Source organism: Falco naumanni, chromosome 7 (genome assembly GCF_017639655.2).
Source record: "Falco naumanni isolate bFalNau1 chromosome 7, bFalNau1.pat, whole genome shotgun sequence".
Lineage (NCBI taxonomy): Eukaryota > Metazoa > Chordata > Aves > Falconiformes > Falconidae > Falco > Falco naumanni.
The window spans coordinates 2,615,410-2,635,255 of NC_054060.1; the positions used below are offsets into that span (position 1 = coordinate 2,615,410).

Consider the following 19,846-nt stretch of genomic DNA (forward strand, 5'->3'; position numbering starts at 1 on the left):
CAGAAAATAGTTCACTAGATGGGGCCAAAACCATGGAAGGGAGAGGTGTTATGGTGGTCTCGGGGTTTTGGGTGCTGCTGGCATGACCTTGCTCTGGGACAGAGCTGCTCCGGGATGGGGACACTGGCAAGGGGCAATGCAAGTGCCTGGAATGATGGTGGCTTCTTGCCGTTGCTGACCATGTATGGTTTTCCTTGGTCCAGTCCATCCCCATGGTTTCCCAGCTGTAATGTTTGGTGACTCCCTGCGGTGTTGTCTGCATGGGAGTGTTGGGATGCAAGTTGCTGCGCGTCACCTACCTTGTCCCCTCCCTAGCTGATGCTGGTGGCATGGGTGGTTGTAAATCCTGGTGCCTGAGGGGCTGGCCTGATGTCCTCTTCCTGTGCATCCATCTCACCAGAGGGCATCTGGCATGGCATCGTCTCACCCCCGAAACTATTCCTTCTTCCAAAACTGTGCAGGGACTCCTGATCTGTTGATGCTTTGCTCATGACAATGGCAGCCTCAGCTGGGAGCAGCTCAGATCCCTTCCCTGGTGCCGCTCACCCCTGAGATCCTTCCTGCCCAGCCAGGAGGGGTGGGCTGGTGGGAGACATGAGCTGCTGGGTGTCACCCTCTCCGGTCCTGTCTGTTCTGGGAGCTCCCGCGGCCTTGGCTATCGTGTCCACCATGCATGTGCAGTTGCTTGGGCAGCGATTCCCGTGGAGGACATGTGCCGTCAGAAGCTGGCAGCTCGTACCTAATGCCAGGTGACACTCTGAGCGGGGTGTCTGCTAGCCCAAGGCATTGCCAGCCAGGAGATAGACCCTGGAGAGCTGAGGAGGGGTAGTGCTGATGCTGCTGATGGGACGGACCTTGGCCTGGGGCACGTGCTGGTGCCAGATGCGATGTCACGGTAGGAATTAAGGGAAGGGCTGGCTCAGCCGCTGGTGTGATGCTTGCACGCTGCTCCGCACCAGCACGTCGGGCTGCCTCGGCCTGAGAGCTGTGCCATGTCATGCAGGCATCATCATCGCGTCGGGCACTGCTCCAGCGCATGGAGAAGCTCCAGTTAATGGGTGGATGAACTGACCAAATGATTTTTCCGTGTCAAGGCTGTGTTACATTGGGAAGTGAACATACAGCTCTGCCTTCCCAGGCGATTCCTGCAGGAGCAGCTCTGGCTGCGCTCCTCTCAACAGCCAAGAGCAAGTGTCTCTGGCTGCAGAGTGAGGATGGGCAGGATGGGATCTGCTGGTCCCCAGAAAAGAGGAGAAGGTGGAAAATGGCCTGGAGGAGGGGGCAGCAAGGGCAGAAGTGGCAGCAGTGTTGGAATTACCTCTCCTGAAGCACGGTAATCGGCTCATGGCTTCTTCTCCCTGATCCTCTTACACCCCTCCCATTGCACATCTCTCCCCAGACGCGGCCGTGTGTGTTAGCAGAGATAAAAGCTCTCTTCCCACGCGGGGCTCTTCTTCCCCAGTGTGCTTAATCACGAGCCAGTGTGGCAAACAGCCTTCCTGGGAGATGCCCCGGGCTCAGCTCCTCGCTCTCTCTCCCTGCCTCCTGCCTTTTGCCTCTGCTCCCGCTTTCCCCCATGCCCCGGGGCTCCCCATACGCCCCTGCAGCCCGCGCAACCATCACGTGCCTCTGATAAATGAGCTTCATTTGCACCCAAAATTAATCACATTGTCATGCTGGCAGAGGATGAGGCAGCTGCGCCGAAATGCCTGAATCTCTGGCTAATTTATCACAGGGGCAGGGTGCAGAGCTGCTCCACAGTTCCCATTGCATGGGGACATGCTCTGGAGAGGCGGCTGGTGCCGGGGACCTGCAAGGGCTGGGACCGAATGTCTCGGGAGGAGGTCTTCTCCTTCCCGGAGCTCAGGCGTTGATTTTCGACCAGGCAAACCTGGCAGGAGGTTGCTCACATCCAAGAGGGCTGATGCTGCTGGTGACAGCCTGACTCTTCTGAGCCACCTGGGAGCTGACATCCTCCTGCGCTGGAGGATGCTCGGGAACCTGGAACAGGAGATTAATGAGGAAAATGGATGCAAAGAAATTATTCCAGGACTTCCAAAACCAGGGTGTTTGCAGACGGTGGAAGCAGGAGGCGCCCAGCCAGGTTGATGTGTCCTGTTTGCTTAATTACTACAGCGCTGCTTGTCAGAGCAAAGCTTTCACCAGCTGTGTGCCTGCAGTGTGCCCGCAGCCTGCGATGGGCTGGCATCGACGTGGAGGATCAGCTCCAGGGCTGGGGGTGCTTGTCGGTGCCAGCTCCTGGTACAAGACATTTGGGGTGGGAGCCAGTTGTGGTGTTTGGTCCTGGTGCTGCACGCCTTTTTGGGATCCACAGAATCTTGTTTGCTCGTTGCCAGCTGCTCGTCTCCATTTTAGTATGGGTTTGGCTGGGCAGACCCTCTTTTCCTAGGTCAGTCCCTAGGGGAGACATGGGTTCCTCCAGTATATTCACTCTCACTTATCTTGTGGCAATTAATTACTGATTCCAGACCAGGCTCAGCTCTGGAGTGCTCATTAACTAATTGGACGCCTTCCAGCAAGTCCCAGCAGTCCCTCCACGACAGGAAAGTCGCGCGTTCCTTGTCTGCTCCCTGATTGCTTTGTCCCCCCGTAGTTGATGCAAGCACCTTGGAAGAGGTCTGCTGGGGCTGCTCTCCTGGAGCTTGCGGGGGGCTGCTGACAACACGACGAATGCTTGCTTTGGGATGCGAAGGAACAGACAGCAAAACAAAGTACCATGTAGATGCCCCATACGGTGACTGATGGCATGCTTCAGTGGGCTCTGAGCTGGTGGAAGAGGTTGGAAACCTGCTCTGCCCGCTGGTCTCTGAGGGTTTCACGATGACTCTGCAGATGTTGTCAGATGTGGGTTTTTTTCACTGTGGCCCAGCAGAAATGCAGGGAAACTGTTGTACTTGGTGATCTGAGGCTCTGCGTTGCCCACGTTTTGCTGTCAGGGGAAGACCTGGTCCCATGCTTTTACAGAAAAGAGGCTTTTATCAATAAAAATTGAGCTGCTGGTGCTCCCAGCAGCTTGCCCAGACAATACAGTAAATTGCTTTTTTTAGAACTTTAAATCTTAATTCATAAGGGCATGGGCTCCCTTACACCAGCAGTAAGCTGGCTTTGAGATAAACACAGCGTTTTGGGGAGGGAGAAAGGCTGTTCGGGATCTCCTTCTGACATGTGCCTGGGATGGCCCCACAGGGTCTCTGGCCAACAGGCACCAGCAGTCGTGGGCAGCTGAGCCAGGGGACGGGAAGCTCAGTCTGAGCATCTCTGAGCCTTGCCTTCAGACCCTGCAGCCTGCGGGCTGACCGCAGGGTTCTCCTCCCTCTTCGTCCAAATGCTTTAGAGCGGTTTTGGGGCTGTGCTTGCGACTCTGGTTTTGAGCTCTTGGGAGAGGCAGTTGTGTGCATGGCTGTGAGCAGGAGACATGCCTGACCTGATGTTCTTCCTTATTTTGACTCCCCCGGGGGCCCTGGCGTACGATGCAGCCTTTGGTCAATGCAGAGGAGGAATTACCACTCTCTTGGCTCAGCCATGTGCTCAGAGCAAGCCACTGCTGTGGGCAAAAGGGCTCCTGGGGTGCCACTGCCAACCTGGGTGACATGGGTGATGAGTCCTGGTGGTCAGTGTTGCTCAGCATCGCCGAGGACGCTTACTTCACCAGGCTGCCTTATTCCATTCATATTCTCTTATTTTTTTAAGTCAGGGCTACAGCCAAGGCTTCGTAGGCACCCCTTTGCCAAAACACGAGAGAGACTGGCTTGTGCCCCTGGTTGAGTGGAGACGCTGGGGAGAAGCCAGGGAGCAGCTGAGATGTTATGTGGGGAGTTGGGGGCGCGTGGTGATGCCTGTGCAAGAAATGATTCAACAGCCTGGGAAATAACAGCTCAGGTTGCCAAAGCGCGTGTTGAGAGGGTGGCAGGCAGCGCGCCTCGGGAGTCTGACAGCAAAGAACAGCGATGTTGGGCGACTCCAAGAGATGCTTTTGGCTTGGGTTGTCTGAGGTGGAAGAGTGAGGATCAGTCCCAGGTCTCACCGAAGTGGCTGGGCTGCTGCTGGTGCTGGGAGAGGGCAGGACCTGCTGCCGGAGCCTGGCCGGGGCAGCAGCTGGTGGCTCCGCTCAGTGTTTGCCGTCCCTTGGCTGGGAGGGAGCCTGGGTGCTGCTTGGGGAGCAGCGGAGTGAGGCATCCCTGGGAGCACATGAGATGCTCTGGGGATGCTGCGTCACCTTGGCAGAGGGAAGTGCTCATCCACCCAAAGAAAAGTCTTTTCCAGTCTCCAGCCACTGCCAGAGCTTGGGGAAAGCCAAGCAGCTATTTTGAAGTGCTCTACCACACTCTGCAGAGATTGCTGCGGAGGTGCCCAGGCCTTTTAAGACTCAGAGTTCAGTTTCCCTCCCTCGAAATTCAAATGAACTGTCTCTGCAGATGCCCATGTGGCAGCAGCTGGAGCAGCACTCCAGGGCCTGCCGCGGCAGGGCTGATGCCAGTGAATTTGCCGCCCGCCTTTTCCCCGGTGCAAATAACTGCGCCGCAGGTTACACCAGACTTAACTATCTGTTAATGGTGTCTTCTGCTCCTTCAATCTTTTATTAGTGCCAAGGAACTGGAAGTGTTTCTCTGGGTCTAGTCCGGCCCCGCAGCAGTGAATTGGGTGGCAGTGGGTGCTGTGGGTGGCGGGGGGGGCAGGGCAGCGCTGCCCGTGGCTCAGAGGAGCAGGGGGCACCACCGCATCCCTGTCAGCACCAGGAGATGGTGCTGAGCCCTTCCCCACAGGGCTTTGCAAGACAGCTGCAAGGCAGGTTCATGGCACCTCATGTCCTGCTGTCTCTCTAAGATCCATGTGGATGCCATGGATTTCAGTGCTATCTTGCATTTTGCTCAGGCACAAATAACAGCATTGTGCCCAGCGATGCAAACCCCCTGCACCCCCGTTTTCAAGAGGGCTGTGCTGCAAAGCACCCGCCGGGTGCTCTGAGCTCTGCCCTTGGGGGTTCGGCACAGTTTGTGTTTCCTTGAGCCTCCGTTTTCGGGCAGAGCTGGAAACACCAGCCTCCCAGGGAGGGCCGGTCCTGGCACGCTCCAAAGCCAGCTCAAGGGAGCTGGAATAACCTGATCTGACTCTGCGGAGCCTGGTTTCTAGTCCCTGTAATTAAACACCCAGCTGTTGAGATCTTTTATGTGTGTTCAAATTGAAATTTGGCAGGCTTATGGTAGCAGGGAGCAGGATGCGGTGACCAGGAAGATCTGTTGCACTCTTAAAGCAAACTCCATTATACTGCAGCCAGGATGGGCAGGGATCTGAGCATGCCAGAGATGCTTTTATGGGCTGAACTGATGAGATTGGGTGGGAAACTTTGCCGTGTTATTGCTGATACCCAGCCCATGGGTGAGGGTGAGAGGGGGCTTCCTCAGAGATGGGGTCTCCAGAAGCCAAAAGGAGTCCCCGGAGCCCCCTAAGGCATGTAGGAGCCACATGTTAGGCTGTGGTGTTGGAGGGAAGATCATCTCCAGCTGCTGGAGATCTTCCAGGCAGTGCCTGAGCTGACCCTAAGTACAACTGCCTCATCCTGGCAGAGCTGGCAGGAGGAGATGGCAGCTCCTCTGAACCAAAACCCTTAACTCGAGATTTGTCCATCACTAGAGATGATGCACAAGAAGTAAATGTCACTTACCAAATTTATGGGGAAGATGCTTTGCCAGTCTCCTTTTTAAGGTTATATTAAAAATTAAACCACATTTTCCCCCAGGGGGGAGTGGCAGGCTGTCACCATAAAAAATGCCCCTGTGTGTTGTGGAGCAGCACACGTGTGTGCGCGCGGTGTACGCAGGGATTGAAAGGCAGGGCAGCACAAAAGGCATTGCTCACGTGGCTGTTGAGCTGTGGAAAATCATTATTTTACACATATATTTTTATATGGCAGTTTCCTGCCTGCATAAAAGAAATCAGAGAGTTAACTCAGGCTCAGAACTGAGTTCCCAATATAAAAACCTGGAGCGTGACTTATTTATGCAACTGAAGCATAAACTCATTGGAGATGCAGGCAGGCGTGCTTGGCATGGCCTCCTGTTCCTGCCCAGGTACAGCAAGGAAGCATCCCGTCCTGGCAGGACCTGCGATTCCAGAACGACGTGGCACAGGCACCGTCAGCTCGCGGGATGTGGCTGAGGTTAAGCAAGGGACCAGCTTTGCTTTGACCGACGACGTTCTCCCTTCCCACCCCGCGCGGTGGGGCAGCGGCTCAGGGTCTGGCTCTCCCCAGCCGCTCCCCCGCGGTGTGGCTGGATGGGGCCGTGTGGCCTGGGGACGTTCATCAGCTCTGGCAGCAGTGCTAATGCGATTAAGGGCTTTTCTCGCCCTCCGCTCGGTGCTCATTAACATTTCCCTTCGAAGGCGTTTATGAACATCGCTTCATCTGGCTGCAGCTTTGGCTTGCGTGGAGCAGAGCGTGGGGGAAGGCTCCCCCGGGGCTGTGGGTGCTGCCCGGCTGGCGGTGGGGCAGCAGAGGGAGGGGATGTGGCTGGGGAGCTGCTGCGCTGCGCTCTGCAACGCCACCAGGCCCAATGCTTCCAGCAAGGAGCCCTACTTACACCGGGACTGGGAGCCTGGGGGAGGCAGATGCCCCGGTTGAGGGGGGGTGAGGCTGCCTAGCTGGTAGCCTGTAGCCTGCGAACGCAGACCTACAAACAGCTTCCCCGTGGTGTCACAACCCCATCCTCTGCGCAGGCAGGGAGAGAACCCAATTTTGGAAGCCTCCTTCCCAGCTCCTTCCAGGACCGGGAGAGATATTTTTATTTGGTCTTACAAGTAGGTCTGGAGAGATCTCCAAGCGGATGCTTCATAGCCTGCATGCAAATAAAACCCTCCCGTGCACACAGAGCCCTTTAGAGCAGCGAGCCCCAGGCTTTGCTCTGCTGTCTGTGCCCCTGTGCTCCCTTTTGGCCCCGTGTCCCTGCCTGGCTCTCCTGGGGATGCTGCAGCAGGCTGCCACAAGGGCTGACCTGTGCCTAGCAAAGTTCACTTGCAGAAGATGCTTCTAGACTTTCCGTGGTGGATCCCAGATGGATGGGGCTGGTGGGGCCTTTTCACTCTCAGGGAAAACCAGAATGGAAAAGTAAAAGTAACTGTTTTAAATACAGCATTTCACGAGAAATATCCAACTGCCACAAAAGGGGCTCTTTGGGTCGTGTCCCACTGCTCAGCCGTGGGGTCCTGGGGCTGGACCACAGGTCCATCCTGTGGTCATGGGGCTGGTGGAGTCCATCTCCACCCAGGGAGGTGAGAGCATGTGGAAAATGTGGAGTAGGGATGTGAGGTGTTTAGCTGAATTGGAGCCAAACTTTGTTGTCTTTTTAATCACCTGAAATATGTCAGGTTTTGTTGAGCCAAAGTAGAAGAGCGTGTTTGATTATTTTTTCTGAATATTTTATTTCTTCCACCAAGAAAAACTGAATTTCCCATGGAAATTGCATTTCCTGTTTAGAAACCGGCTGTGAACATGCTGCTCAGCACTACAGAAGGCTACTTTTCCGGGGGCTAATACCCGAAGTTTGACTGATTTCAATATCTAGCAAGACGCATCCTCTGATTCAGCTTTTCCCTGCATCGTTGGGGCTTTTGTGCTTTTCCTTTCTCCTGTGTGGGTCCTCCAGAGCCTCACAAGACCTGGGCTCCTGCTGCAACCTGGCTCAGCTGAGCTGAGGAAGGCCTCTCCTCTCTACCTGCCTGCCTGTTTTCATGAAACCTCCAGATATTTAATATCTTTTGAGATTTCCAGCTGTCAATCACATGCTGTTGAATTTGACTGCTGAGTCGGAGAGTAATTAGGGGAGACAGACAACACATGGAGCACGTGATTGCACAAACCTAAGGAAACCAGGACAAAAAAAATTAAAAAAAAACAACCTAAAAATCCCTCTTTTCAAATTTTTCACTTTGTTTTACCTGCAGGCGGCTGTTGACTGTGGCAGGCAGGGAGTGTGGGCTGCTCCGGGGTGGTGACACCCAACATTGGGTGCTGCCAGGGACAGGATGGGTGCTGCTGTCCCCACAGTCCATGGGGACACGGCGCTGAGTGCTTGGCGCGATGACTTGGTCCTTCTGCCGTGACACTGAGTCTGTGTTAAAGAACTGGTGTGAGCATCTCCAGTGGTGCTGTGCAATTTTGGGGCAGACCCGTGAACTCAGAGCCATCCTTTATAAATAAAGGAGGTTTTAATGAAAACCACTAATAGTTAACAGCCTAGTGTACTGCACCTTAATGTGAGATATTAGCAAAACAGCAGAGCGTCCATTCAAGTACCTGTTAAAATACTGAATGGTGCTGCCATTGGAGGGACTCTGGCTGGCTGCTGGAGGCGCTGCCTCCAGCCCCGGGTCAGAGTCCTGCTCCAGAATGCGTTGGTGGGACAGGCGGGCTCAGCTGAAGCAGCCAGCAGTGGGTTTGCAGGTGATGCCTGATCGCTTCATGTAGGCTGTGTGCCCCATCTTGCCGTTTGCCCAGGGGCATCACTGTCTGGGGCGAAGGGTGGGCAGGGATGGGCCGCAGGAGCTACTGACCCTGTTACTGCCTCCTGAGGAAGCGCAAGGGATGCTGAGCATGTGGTGCTGCCTCATGCTGCAGGCAGCAGGCGGGAGGAGGAGGAGAGCTGCCCATGGAGACTGAAGCTCCTGGCTGACTCGCTGCCCTCCAAGGTCCGGCTCAGCTCTGGGATGCTCGGAGAGACCCAGACCACTGCCTGCCCGCACCTGCTTTTATTCCGCTTTCCCACTCCTTTCTCTCCCTGCTGGCGGGCTGCCCAGAGATAGGCTTTTTATGCTGGTGGGGTTTTTTTTTTTTGGTCTTTTTCAATGAAAATAAATCTTTTATCTGTTGACTATGAGACAGTGCTGGAAACAAAGTCCTACAAATCTCTGGGTTTTTTATTACCACCTTCATCTCCCAGGTTGCCTGTTTGCAGCTTGGTCTGTGGAGTCGGTGGCTAGGATGGAGCTTAACCCCGAGTGGTCCGTGCTGGAGGCAGGGATGCAGGGATGGGGCCGTGGGGGCCCCGCCATCCCTATGGCACGAGATGCTGTCTCCGCTTGCCTTGCAGGGAGTGTAATAGGGAAGGGGAAGCGTGTCGATGGGGGGAGGCAGACATACAGCAAGGAAAACCAACTCATTTTGCTTAATTATAACTGACTGTGACAGCCCGCATCTTTAGTTTGAAAAGTATCTGTGAGGTGCGGGTTGCTTCTCTCAAACGGGATAATTATGTTAATTAAAATGCTTTCTTTATAGCAGTTCTGATTAATAAAAACAGTTCCAGTGCTCTCTTTAAACACGCTAACCTTCTGTTGTGCAGGAAAACTGGCTTTTCTCAGCAATTTATGACTTTTAAAACAGATTACAGTGGGACAGCCTGCTGCTTTCACGCAGTAACGCTTCCTCCCCGGGGGAGAGCAAGGCAGCCCACGACCGCAGCGCCCTGCTCTCGGGGAACAGACGGGGGAGAGCGCTTGGGCAGCAACGCCAGAGCAGGCAGCAACATGTGCCCGTGTGGGAGCTGCGGGTGGGAGGCGTCGGGGAGCTCTGCGAGAGTGCCAAGGAATAAAAATACCACTTATTTCTCTAATTGCTGTTTATTTCCTCTGCAAAGTATTGGGATAATTAACAAGCGCCCAATTAAGAAAAAATTGTGTGTAGGGGAAAACCAGGTATGGGTGCCAAGAGAGCTGGGTTTGTGCCAGAGCGTGGCGAGGGGCAGGGGTGGTGGTCCCTCTCGCTGACCACCTGTGGGATGGAGCACCCGGTGCTTCCCCAGCTTCTCACCAGAGACCTTTACCAAGACAATGGTTTGGCTTCTGGGGGCTTTAAAGGTTAGGAGCTTGCGTGACTCTTGGTGTTCGGCTGGTTGATGTTTTGTCTCTTGGCTGGTTTCTTGGTTCTTGAAAAGGTTTATTTCTTGCACATGCAGGTTCAACCCCCCCTAAGCATAGTCTGATGTGAGTTTGGAGAGTGGCTGAGTATCCGCCACCCTCCTGTGAAGTGGTGACAAGCCAGGAGGGCTCGGTATTGCTGCAGCTAACTGTGAACAGGCAGCCTGGTGGATCACTTGTTGCTCGCGAGGAGGGTAGGACTGCCACACACTTGTCCCCAGATGCCAGTCCCCAGTCAGCTGCATATTCTCACTGTGGCAAGGAGGTTTTGTGTCCTTCCCTTCCTCCCTTTTCCTTCCTCCATGCCTTTCCCCTGGCTTGGTGTCCTTGCTGGCAGGTGGTGCCTTACCCCTGGGCCAGATGCTGAAGCAACATGTGAAGCAGTTCTCAGCTCCCACTTACACATCCTGGGTCCAGCAAGGGGCTGTTATGCAGGGGTAGTGATTTCCATCAGGTCCCTTCCCTCCCTCTATGCCCAGGAGGGGACCAGCACCTCCAGCAGCCGATCCCCAGGCTCTGGCACCGCTGCCGAGTGCTCTCCTTTGGTGGGTGCTTTGGGAGAGCTGGTACCATCCTGCTGCCTCGCAGGCAGATGGCCAGAGGGGCTCAGAGGAGTTCTGGGTCCTTTCAGCCTTGCTCTTGTACAAGAGGAGGAAAATGAGTGTTGTCTGGTTCTGTGAAATACTGCAGGCGAGAAACCACCTTTGCCCCAAGAGATGACGGCATTTGTTTGCCATCCAGCTGTGACCCCTGGTGCAGAGCAGGGTGGCTTGGTGACTTCACTGGGTTTGCTTGACCTGGGTGAACTGCTGGCGGGCGTGGGGAGAGCGGCTGCACTAAAGGTCCCGAGTCAGCGCCCCATGACACATGCGCTGGAAAGCAGCCATGCGGTAAGATTTTCGTACTCTAAACCCCTTCACATGGATGCTGCTGGCTCTGCCTCCCCCCACATGTGCCGTGAGCCTCTGGGTGTTGAAACCTCACCTGGGCACCCAGCGAGGCTTGGCGGAGCTCACTCCCCACCCCCAGCTGGAAGGACCCGCCAGCCCCACGGCTGATGGACTTTTATTCCTTGTTTGTCACCACTTCTGTCCCTTCCATCCCTCCTGTCCTTCCCAGCCCTGCTCCCCCTCTTTTGCCATGTTTGAAGTCTTTTGGGAAAGGTTAGTTGGGGAGGAGCGCTGGGTATAACCCCCGCCACGGGCTTTAGGGTTTCATCTATGGGCAGGGATGGAGGCAGGCTTCCAGTGTGCAGCAGGGCAACTCTGCCCTCCGGTGTGTTCGCACCCTGCAGAGCTGGGTGAGCAGGGCAGTCGTACAGTGAAGCCACCCAGAGCTTCCCTGCAGGTTACCCCCCCGTGCCGGGGGGCCACAGCCGCCCCTGCCCACCCCAGCAGGGCTCCAGCCCCCCAGCACAGCCCTTTCGCTGCCCCAGGGGCTCGGCTGGGGCTGGCTCTGCTCTGCTCCTCTCCTCGCTGCCCCGTTTACCTCTGCTATATTTACATGTCTATTTTATGATTTCAATTTTTAATGCTTCTGCTCTTTGAAGATGCTTAATGCTTTGGAGTGGAACATTTTCTTCTGAGTCCTGAGTGCCAGTTGAGGACACACCAATAAATCAACTAATAACTGGAACCTCATTTTCTGCTCCTGTGGCTGCGAGTTAACTCTCCCTGTGCTGCCTCGGCTCTCCTGGTGCCTCCCCATCTCCCTGGGCAGGACCTGGCTCCCGCAGGCAGGATGGGCTCTGTCACTGTGCCTGGGTGCCAGGCAGGTGTTGCTTGTGCTGGGTGTCCACAGCATCTGCATGCTGCTGTGCCGGCTCTGAACATCCCTTGGCTGGGCGGCGTCAAGCCTCTGGGGTTCCCATGCTGGGCTGTTTCTTAAGTGATGGTTTCCAGCTGCTACGTTCTTCCCGCTGCCGTCATCACCATCCCTAATGCCCTGTCGCTGGATGGCCAGCAGAGCTGCAGAGATTAGCAAGGCTGCCTGCGGAGAAGCGGGGGACATGGTGGATGGGTCTGGCAGGTCACTGAGCAAGACCCAGCCTGTTCCCAAACCCTCGGCAACCCCTCAGACTGGAACAGCCAAGTGCCAGCTTCGTGGCTTTGCGATGCCGCCAAATCCAGACCCTCTAGCTGAGCTCTGCAGGAATGACATCCAGAGAAAGCCTCTTCCCTGCTGCTTGCACAGGTGCTCCAGAGCCTGGCAACTTGTGGCAGAACTGGAGGAATCCCTCAGGAAGGCATCCCATCTCTGTTTCACTGGCAGCTGGAGCAGATGAATCTCCAGCGCAGGAGAACGTGCTCTGCGCTACGAGTCTAACAGAAAGTGGCAGATCTTGGGTAAATCTTCTTTCCAGCTCTTCACCCTAGCCCATAAGGGATGAAGAGTTTCCACACTGCTGCCTTCATTTGTCCAACTCTATTTACTGTTCTCATTCATATCAATACCATCTAATACTTTAAAGAAGCATCTGCTTTTACCGTCTCCTGTAGCAGCGAGTGCTGCAGGTTGCTCGCAGGGCATCCGTGCTTCCCCTCCACGCTTGCAGACCTGCGTGCTTGAAGATTCAGGTGCTACCCCTGCTCTCCAGATACCTTCCCCGAGACAGGCCGCCGGGTTTACCTTGCTGTAGTACTTTATTGCTTGTTGAATTATGAAAGTGCTGCTTGCATCACCTGGCAGGCAGCCACGGCGCTGCCTCTCAGCTGCTCTTTAACTTCTGACTCAAAGGTGGTGACTGCATTAGCCTCTGCTCCTCTACATCTGGAGCCGGGCTGTGTCCGTGGGCTGCACTGACGTGGCGTGGCCCGAGCAGTGCCGAAAGGCACGGGTGCAGGCGGGGTGGACCCCCGAGCCAGCAGGACACGGGGGCTGAGACACTGTGTGTGAGCCCCACGGGCAGGGGGGCTCGTCACCCCCATGCCCTGGTTCCCTGCCGGTGGTGGCAGAGGCACCCCTGTCTCTCCGCACCCTGACACCAACCCGGTGCCTTTGGCACTGCCGCCCCGGTGGGGAGAGCTGGGCGTCGCGAGGCTCCACGGCTGCCTAACGAAGTGCTGGAGCATCGTTAAATGGTCCCTGGGACGGGCACATCTCCCCTGGTACCATTCCACCACCGCAGAAATACAGAGCCGTACAGTAATAACACGAGGCCATGGCTATGCTATTCCCCCAATGTGGGTTTTTGTTTGTTTTTTTTTTTTAACAAGCTTCTCTTTAGTGCTGTGAATTTTTTGCTCCTGGGGGCTGGAGCCCTGCAAATACATCTGGCTCTCTGCAGGGGCTGGGGCTCGGCTGCAGGTGCCTGGTGGCAGCAGGTGCCTGGGCTCAGCCACGGTTTGATTCTCACTTTTGCTGTCAGAAGTGATTTGTCCCCAGGGAGCCCTCCCAGTGTTTGGCTCGGAGCAGCCTGGCCCCTGGCCAGCTCGGTTTTGGCAAGTCAGGAGTGCCCAGGGCTGGCTGGCAGAGCTGCTCCAGTGCGTGGCTAATGGCCCAGGCTGCCCATCGCCATCTCCATCCCTCCCAGTGAGCGCTGGGGAGAGGATGGGGAAGGGAACAGGGCCCTTCTCCTTTCAGCCTCGTGCTCGATTGCGCTCCAATGGCCCACGTTGTGTTTATCCATAATTATAATGGGGTGACATGGTTACAGTTTCCAAACCCATATGCAAATGCTTAATAACCCGGGGGAAAGTTTTCCTGCTCGTTAAGCGGTTCAGGCAGGAGCTGTTCCACCTCTACCCCTTCCTCTGGTCCTGCGCAAGCCAAGTGTGAGGAAGCATCTCAAAGCCGCAGCCTGGTCCACTCTCTGCTGGGGACCTGACACTGGAGGGACCACCACCTCCATCCCCTGCATCTTTGGTCAGGCAGATCTGTGCACCTGCACTCTGGAAATCCGGGAAATCCAGGTTATCAGGGATAAAATTTTCCATTGGAAAATGCATTTTTTTTTAAATCAGGCTACAGGACCAGTGTGTAGCCATAAAGCAAACATTCAGGTGTGAGCGTACTGAAGCAAATTGTTCTGGCTTCCGTCTGTTGACAGTGTCCAGGAAATTCAAATGTATCTCTTTGATTTGACATGTTTTGACTTTTATGTTTTAATTTAATATCCAGGTTATATTTAACTTTTTATTATGGTTCGTGTTTGAGAAATGAAATACCTTTTGCCTTACTGCAGCAAAATGCCTGAATGCTTCCCGGCAAAATGCAAGGGCTTGGGTTTTTCCTGAGTCCTGTTCTGTGGGTGATTTTTGACTCATTGAGTTCAGTGCAAAACAAAACTTTTCATTTAGGAAACTTGCACAGACCAGATAGTGGAGTTCCTGACAAATTCACAGCTTTTTGGTTGCGTGCGCCCTGCAAAGGGGCACCTGAGCCCTGGAGCAGGTTCGGGGGTCTGGGGAAGCCACGTGTGCCCTGGTGGTGTTCAGAGGTGCTGCTGAGATAACACAGAGAAAGATTCATGGCTTTGATCTGACTGCCTGTGGATGGAGGTGCCTTTGGAGGACCGTGTCCTGCACTGGTGTGGGTATGTTGCTGGAGAGGGTGCCTGGGAGGTGGTGGCACATCCCTCTGGTAAGATGCCATGCAAGGCATCCCTCTTCCCTGCCCTGGGGCTGTCAGACCCCTCTGCTCCTGCTGCAACCCTCACAGGACTGGGGGTGCCACAAATCAAAGCCACCTTTGCACCCCCAGCGGACCCACGCTTGAGCAAAAGGAAAGCAGAGCTGCAAGCTGAGCTCGGGGCAACTGAAACGCTGCTGCTGGTGGTGCCTGTTGGCTGCTTGCTTGCGTGTGCATGTGAGCACGTGCGTGTGTTTGTGCACGCATGTAGGGATAAAGCTGCTTGCCAGGCAACTTTTTTAAAAAACAAATGACAGCTTGTTTGTTGCTAGGACTGCAGGGCTGCCTGGCAGAGGCTCCATACCAGAGCTTTGTTTGGAAGATGCTGCCAGCAAATAGCCAAATGCATTTGTATGGTATCAGTCGACAGCACGTTCCAGCCTCCAACTCTGTTAGGGGTGGTGGTGGAAAAAATCACTGATATATGTGTTTCAGCACCAATTATCCAAGCCTCATTTGCTCTAGACTCACAAGACCAAGTCCCATGACATCTATTAATTGCATTAAAAATCTCTCATTATCCTAAATCTCTCATTATCCTAAATCTCCAGGATGGAGAGTTAGAGTTGCTCAGGCCCAGGATTTCGGGAGGGCACGTGCGTGTGACAGCACGGGGTGGAGGATGCTCCGTGGTTACAGCAGGGCACGCGCAGCCACCGCTGCCAGCAGGGCCTGAGCCCTTTCAGGCTGGCACCAGCGGTGCGTTTCTCCCAAGCCTCTGCCCCCTGTTTATTCATAGCTGGGTTGTACTTTATACGTGGCCGACCCGTCGGGCAGGGTGTGACGGTTGGGCTCGGGGTGGCTCAGCGGTGCCGTTCCCCACAGCCCCTTGCGGTGCTGGGCAGCGCGATGCGAGCGCTGCTACTGGTGCTCCGCACCACACGCTGCCAAGCACGAGCCGCTTGGCTCCTCTTTGCCAAATACTTATTGTTCCTGCTTTGAACTTCTGCAAAGCGAGGTTTGCCAAGGCTCCAACATGAATCATTAATTAATTCCTGGAGGGTTGGGTTTTTTGTGGGTTTTTTTGGTGGTGTTTTGCTTTGATAATTGAAAATGGAGAGGGAGGCACCATAGGTGCAGGAGAGCAGAGGTGTGTTCCGAGTCGTTTCACCATCCCTGATCAGGAGGGTGCTGTGGGTGGCCCTGCTGCCCTGCTCCTTGGGCCGGGCTGTAATTGCTGCCAGACGCTGTCAGCATCCAGCCCCCTGCCCTCAGCCTCTGCCCTCGTCCTGCCTGCTGGTCTCCGTGCAAGAAAACATACCCACCTCTGGCTGTGAGCACCCTTCTCCCCTTGTCCTCCTCCTCCTGCACCCTGTGGCATAGCAAGGTCTCCTCTGGCCTCTGCGGTGCCAGGGGTGCCCCTTGCCCAGCATCTCGCTCAGCGCAGGAGCCCCGAGGCTGAGCAGTGGTGGGGAATTGCTTTGCTTTCTTTGGAAGTGTTGCTCCCTGCGGGGCTCTCTGGCAGTGCTGGTGGAGGCAGAAAGCGCAGCAGGGCACCAAGAAAAGACTTGGAAAGGAAAAGGACAGAAAGATCTCATTAAAAGAGAAAAATACATTTGCATTTATTGGGGCAGCCGTGGGATTGTGGGCAGTAAGGTCTTGCCCGGAGGCTGAAAACCCAACTTCTTGTATGCCACATGCTCCAGCCCCCACCGTCGGGCTGGCTCCCGCTGCACTCTCCGCAGCGCCCGCGTTGGACTGGGGACCCCCCGGTGTGTCGGTCCCCTGGTGCTGAGGAGGGGGACCGGCCTCGGCGGCGGGCAGCGGGAGGGCAGGACAGCATGCCCTGTGCCCGCGCCCCAGCGCGTTTACGATAACGCCCAGCACCCGGAGCCTCTGGGAGCTCTTGCCATTTTCACTCTCTTGCTGGTTTAATAACTTGTTCCTTATTGACATTTTTATTCCGCACACAGGGAAAATGCCAGCACAGTAATTGCAGTACATGTAAAGCAAGGCACTCTGCCATATCCTCCAGATCATCTCCTTCCCCCTTTCCCCAGCTCGTAAGGCCCTGGTGGAAACGAGTGGGGGCTTGGCTGGAGGGTGGGATACAGGGACCCATGCATGCCGTGGCGGGGTGGGATGTGGGCACCATCCACTCCTCCATGGTGACTCGCAGGGCAGCGGCAGGGCTGGGAATAACACCAGGTCTAATTGCTGTGCTAACAGCTAGACCCGCTGCCTCCAGGAACACTTACATCTGCAGATAGCTTGTGGTTTCTAATACCATCAGAAATCCCTCTTGCTCTCATGTTTACCAGCATGCAATCACAACCCCTTGATGTCTGCATAACAGCCTTCCATCTCCTGGTTCCCTGCAAAGAGTGACAGAGCTATAACAATCTGGAAAGAGGCAAACAAGAAGCAAAACCCCACTGGAATCCAGGGAAAAATCTGTGTCCTGCAGGATGTAAATACAAAATAGAAATGCTCTTCCCTCCCTCCACCCCCAAAATATTCGATAAGCAGATAATGTAGGAAGAGTGTAAATTTGCAAGGACACAGTAGCCACCTTTTTCATGCAATAAGCCAGAAAATGTTTGCTGCATGAGCAGAGCAGAAGCTGTAATGTAAAATGATAGTGCTGGGGAGCCATCTGCTTATTGACTGAAGTCTGGAGCATGGGCTTTCTGCTACCGTGTCTTACATGGATGTGTGTGCATGCGTGTGTGCCAGGGATGCATACTGAAGGCAGACTGACTGCCTGATCCCTGGTGCCCAGGGGGCCGTTTGCTCGTGCCTGGGCACACGAGCATGTGCAAGCTTGCAGGTAGGGCCGTCCTGTGCAGCACGGCGCAGCCCGCTCAGTGGAGGCACCGATGTGCTTTGGCAGCCTGTCCATGCCCTGCGTGCTTGTGCAGCCTCCCTGTCCGCGCTTGGCTCTTTCTCTTGTCATCCTGACATGTTTCTCCTCCAGCCTTCCTCAACCAGCCAAGCCTCTGAGCCCGACCAGTGTTTGTTGTCACCTTCTGTGATCTGATTGTTAACAAGAAAGCGCTGTGGTTTTCCTAAATTGCCCTGTCACTCACAGCGAGTGGCGCTGGGGCTGGTGCAGAGCTGCAGGCTCTGGGAGAGCTGCTTTCCCCGGCGTTCGGGTGTTTGTGTGGGTGGGCTGCACTTCGCCAGGGCTCCCGGTTTAGCTTGGAGAAACCTTGGGGTGTTGTCGGGTTACGCTGGGCCAGGCTGTGGGGTGCTGGCTGGAGAGGAGGGGGGGCTGGTGAGGGCAGGCACAGGGGATACAGCGGGGGGGTCTCCTCCCCTCGCCCCCTGCAACTCACAGCCCTGGTTTTCAAAGCAGGGTGGTAGTAAAGCAAACCTGCAGCAGACAAGCAGACCCATAAGCTTTGGGGCTCTTAGGATGACTTTGCAGCAGTGTACGGCGAGAGGGAGATTACAGTGGCACAGCACCGGCGCGCTGGAGGGCTCAGCGCAGACCTTTCATGGATTTGCATCTGATGAGAGCCGCATGCGTCCCGGGCTCCTCCCGCTAAAGCCTCTGAGCCACACCAGCACACGGTTGCCTCTAGTTAAGTGGGGGATTATGCATGTATGAATGGCTGGCATTGAACTCCTAAAGTCTTGAAATCAAATTCTGCCCTGCAGAACGGCGGCACCGCTCCTGCTGAGGTCAGGGGGATTTGTGGCTGCTTGTAAGAGAGCCAAATCTGTCTTTTCTTCCCCTGCTGAAGGTTGTGCCACAGTGCCCTCAGCATCTGGCTAATCCAGCTGGTGCCCTTCACCCATAGGCAGACCCCCGCGTCTCCGGGGCCATGCGGAGCCCCGTGCCGGTGTCCCATGTCACACCACAGGAGCAGCAGGGACCCGGGCTGCCGCATGCGTCCGTGCACCCATCAATGCGACAGCCTGGCTGCAAGAAATCAGCCTGCAAGTCTCCGACGCAGTGAATTTGGTCTGTAGTGTTGCATGCCTTTGTTTTGATGACAGGAGTGGTGAAATAACACCCATGGGACAGAAGGGATACCAAAATTAGGATATTGCCCTTTGGAATTATTTCACAGTCAATGTAGCCTTCCTGTCCTCCTGGTGATATTTTACCCAGACATTGCTCAAAGGATCACTGTCTTATATTAATCCATTTCTGTTGATGCACCGAATAAAATGCTGTATTCCCCCTAGCACTCCCGCTGTCCGTCTTGTTTCCAAGCGGCAAGCTGCCACCGTCCACGGGCAGCCGCGTTTGTCTGCTGCCATGAATTATGACTGGCAATTGCAGAGCAGGAACGGGGTACGGATCCATTCAGTCTTCGCTCTCTCCCGAGCTGCTGTTGTATTATTGATAACCCGGCACTGAGTGATTATTACTTATATAAATTTATTTTAATTTCTTATGATTGCTGCTGTGATTAAATTATGTGCCAGGTTGTATGTATCCTGGCAGTGATTAGGTGCTACAAGCTGTGGGCAGAGTTGACGTGCAGGGCCTGGCTTAGTGAGACTGACAGATGAGGCACAGCTGGTTTGCCCCACGCAGGATCTCGGCACGTGCAATTGTTTGATCGCGGTTCCGTGGGGCTGGGTCCTGGCCCTGAGCTCAGTGCGGTGCAGTGGTTTGGGGTGTGCGAACGTGGCGTATTTCCCAGCAGAGCTGTATCCCAGCAGCGCGTGGCAGGTCCCCGTGGGAATTGGCTCGGCTCAGTTGCCGTTGGCAGACCCGCAGGGTTGTCCCCGTGCCCTGGGATTGCGGGGTCCAAGCTGGGCGCGGTGAGTGGCTTCGCTTGGGTGGCCAGAACCAAATCCAAACTGTTCTATCGCGGCTTGTTTCCAACCTGTCCGATCTTCCGTAGAGTGATGAACTTTGGGCTGGACTTGTAAAGGTATTCAGGCACCTAAAGATAGAGAGAGGAGCTGAGAAAGATTAGGTGTCTCTGCCCTCTCCCGCTGCCCCTTACACACCCATCCGCATTTTAAATGTCTTTCAATATCTGGCTATTGGGGCCAGGTAAAGCTAATTCTATGAGTAATTCTGTTGATTTAGTTACTCCGGTAAACATTGACAGAATCAGCCCCCCCCCGCCCTCCGTTACTCAATAAAAAACACTTCCCAGCAGAAAATACAAACAAATCGCTCTTCATATCATAACATTTTAAAATAAAAATATCAATAAGGAGCTAAGTCAAAACTGCATTTTAGATTCAACAGATTATTCAGCAGAAAACGCGAGAACAATGAAGCTCCTCTGAGTATGATAATAAGCACACACAGACGTATTGCTTTTTCAGATCACAAAATCTCAATACCCGAGATCAGTAGAAAACTAAGTAGAAA

General features: G+C 54.8%; 1 protein-coding gene across 2 annotated transcripts in view; it reads left to right on the plus strand.

The window, feature by feature from the left end:
• LINGO1 (leucine rich repeat and Ig domain containing 1) overlaps positions 1 to 19,846 on the plus strand; it is a 170,316-nt gene that overhangs the window by 59,362 nt on the left and 91,108 nt on the right. Inside the window, exon 1 of one of the 2 annotated variants that reach the window (XM_040602076.1) lies at positions 10,729 to 10,820. The exons of the other annotated variant lie outside the window; for it this stretch is intronic. The gene's annotated coding sequence lies outside the window, so the exon portion shown is untranslated. Of the gene's footprint in view, positions 1 to 10,728; positions 10,821 to 19,846 lie in introns of those variants that run through there. 2 annotated transcript variants of the gene reach the window in all.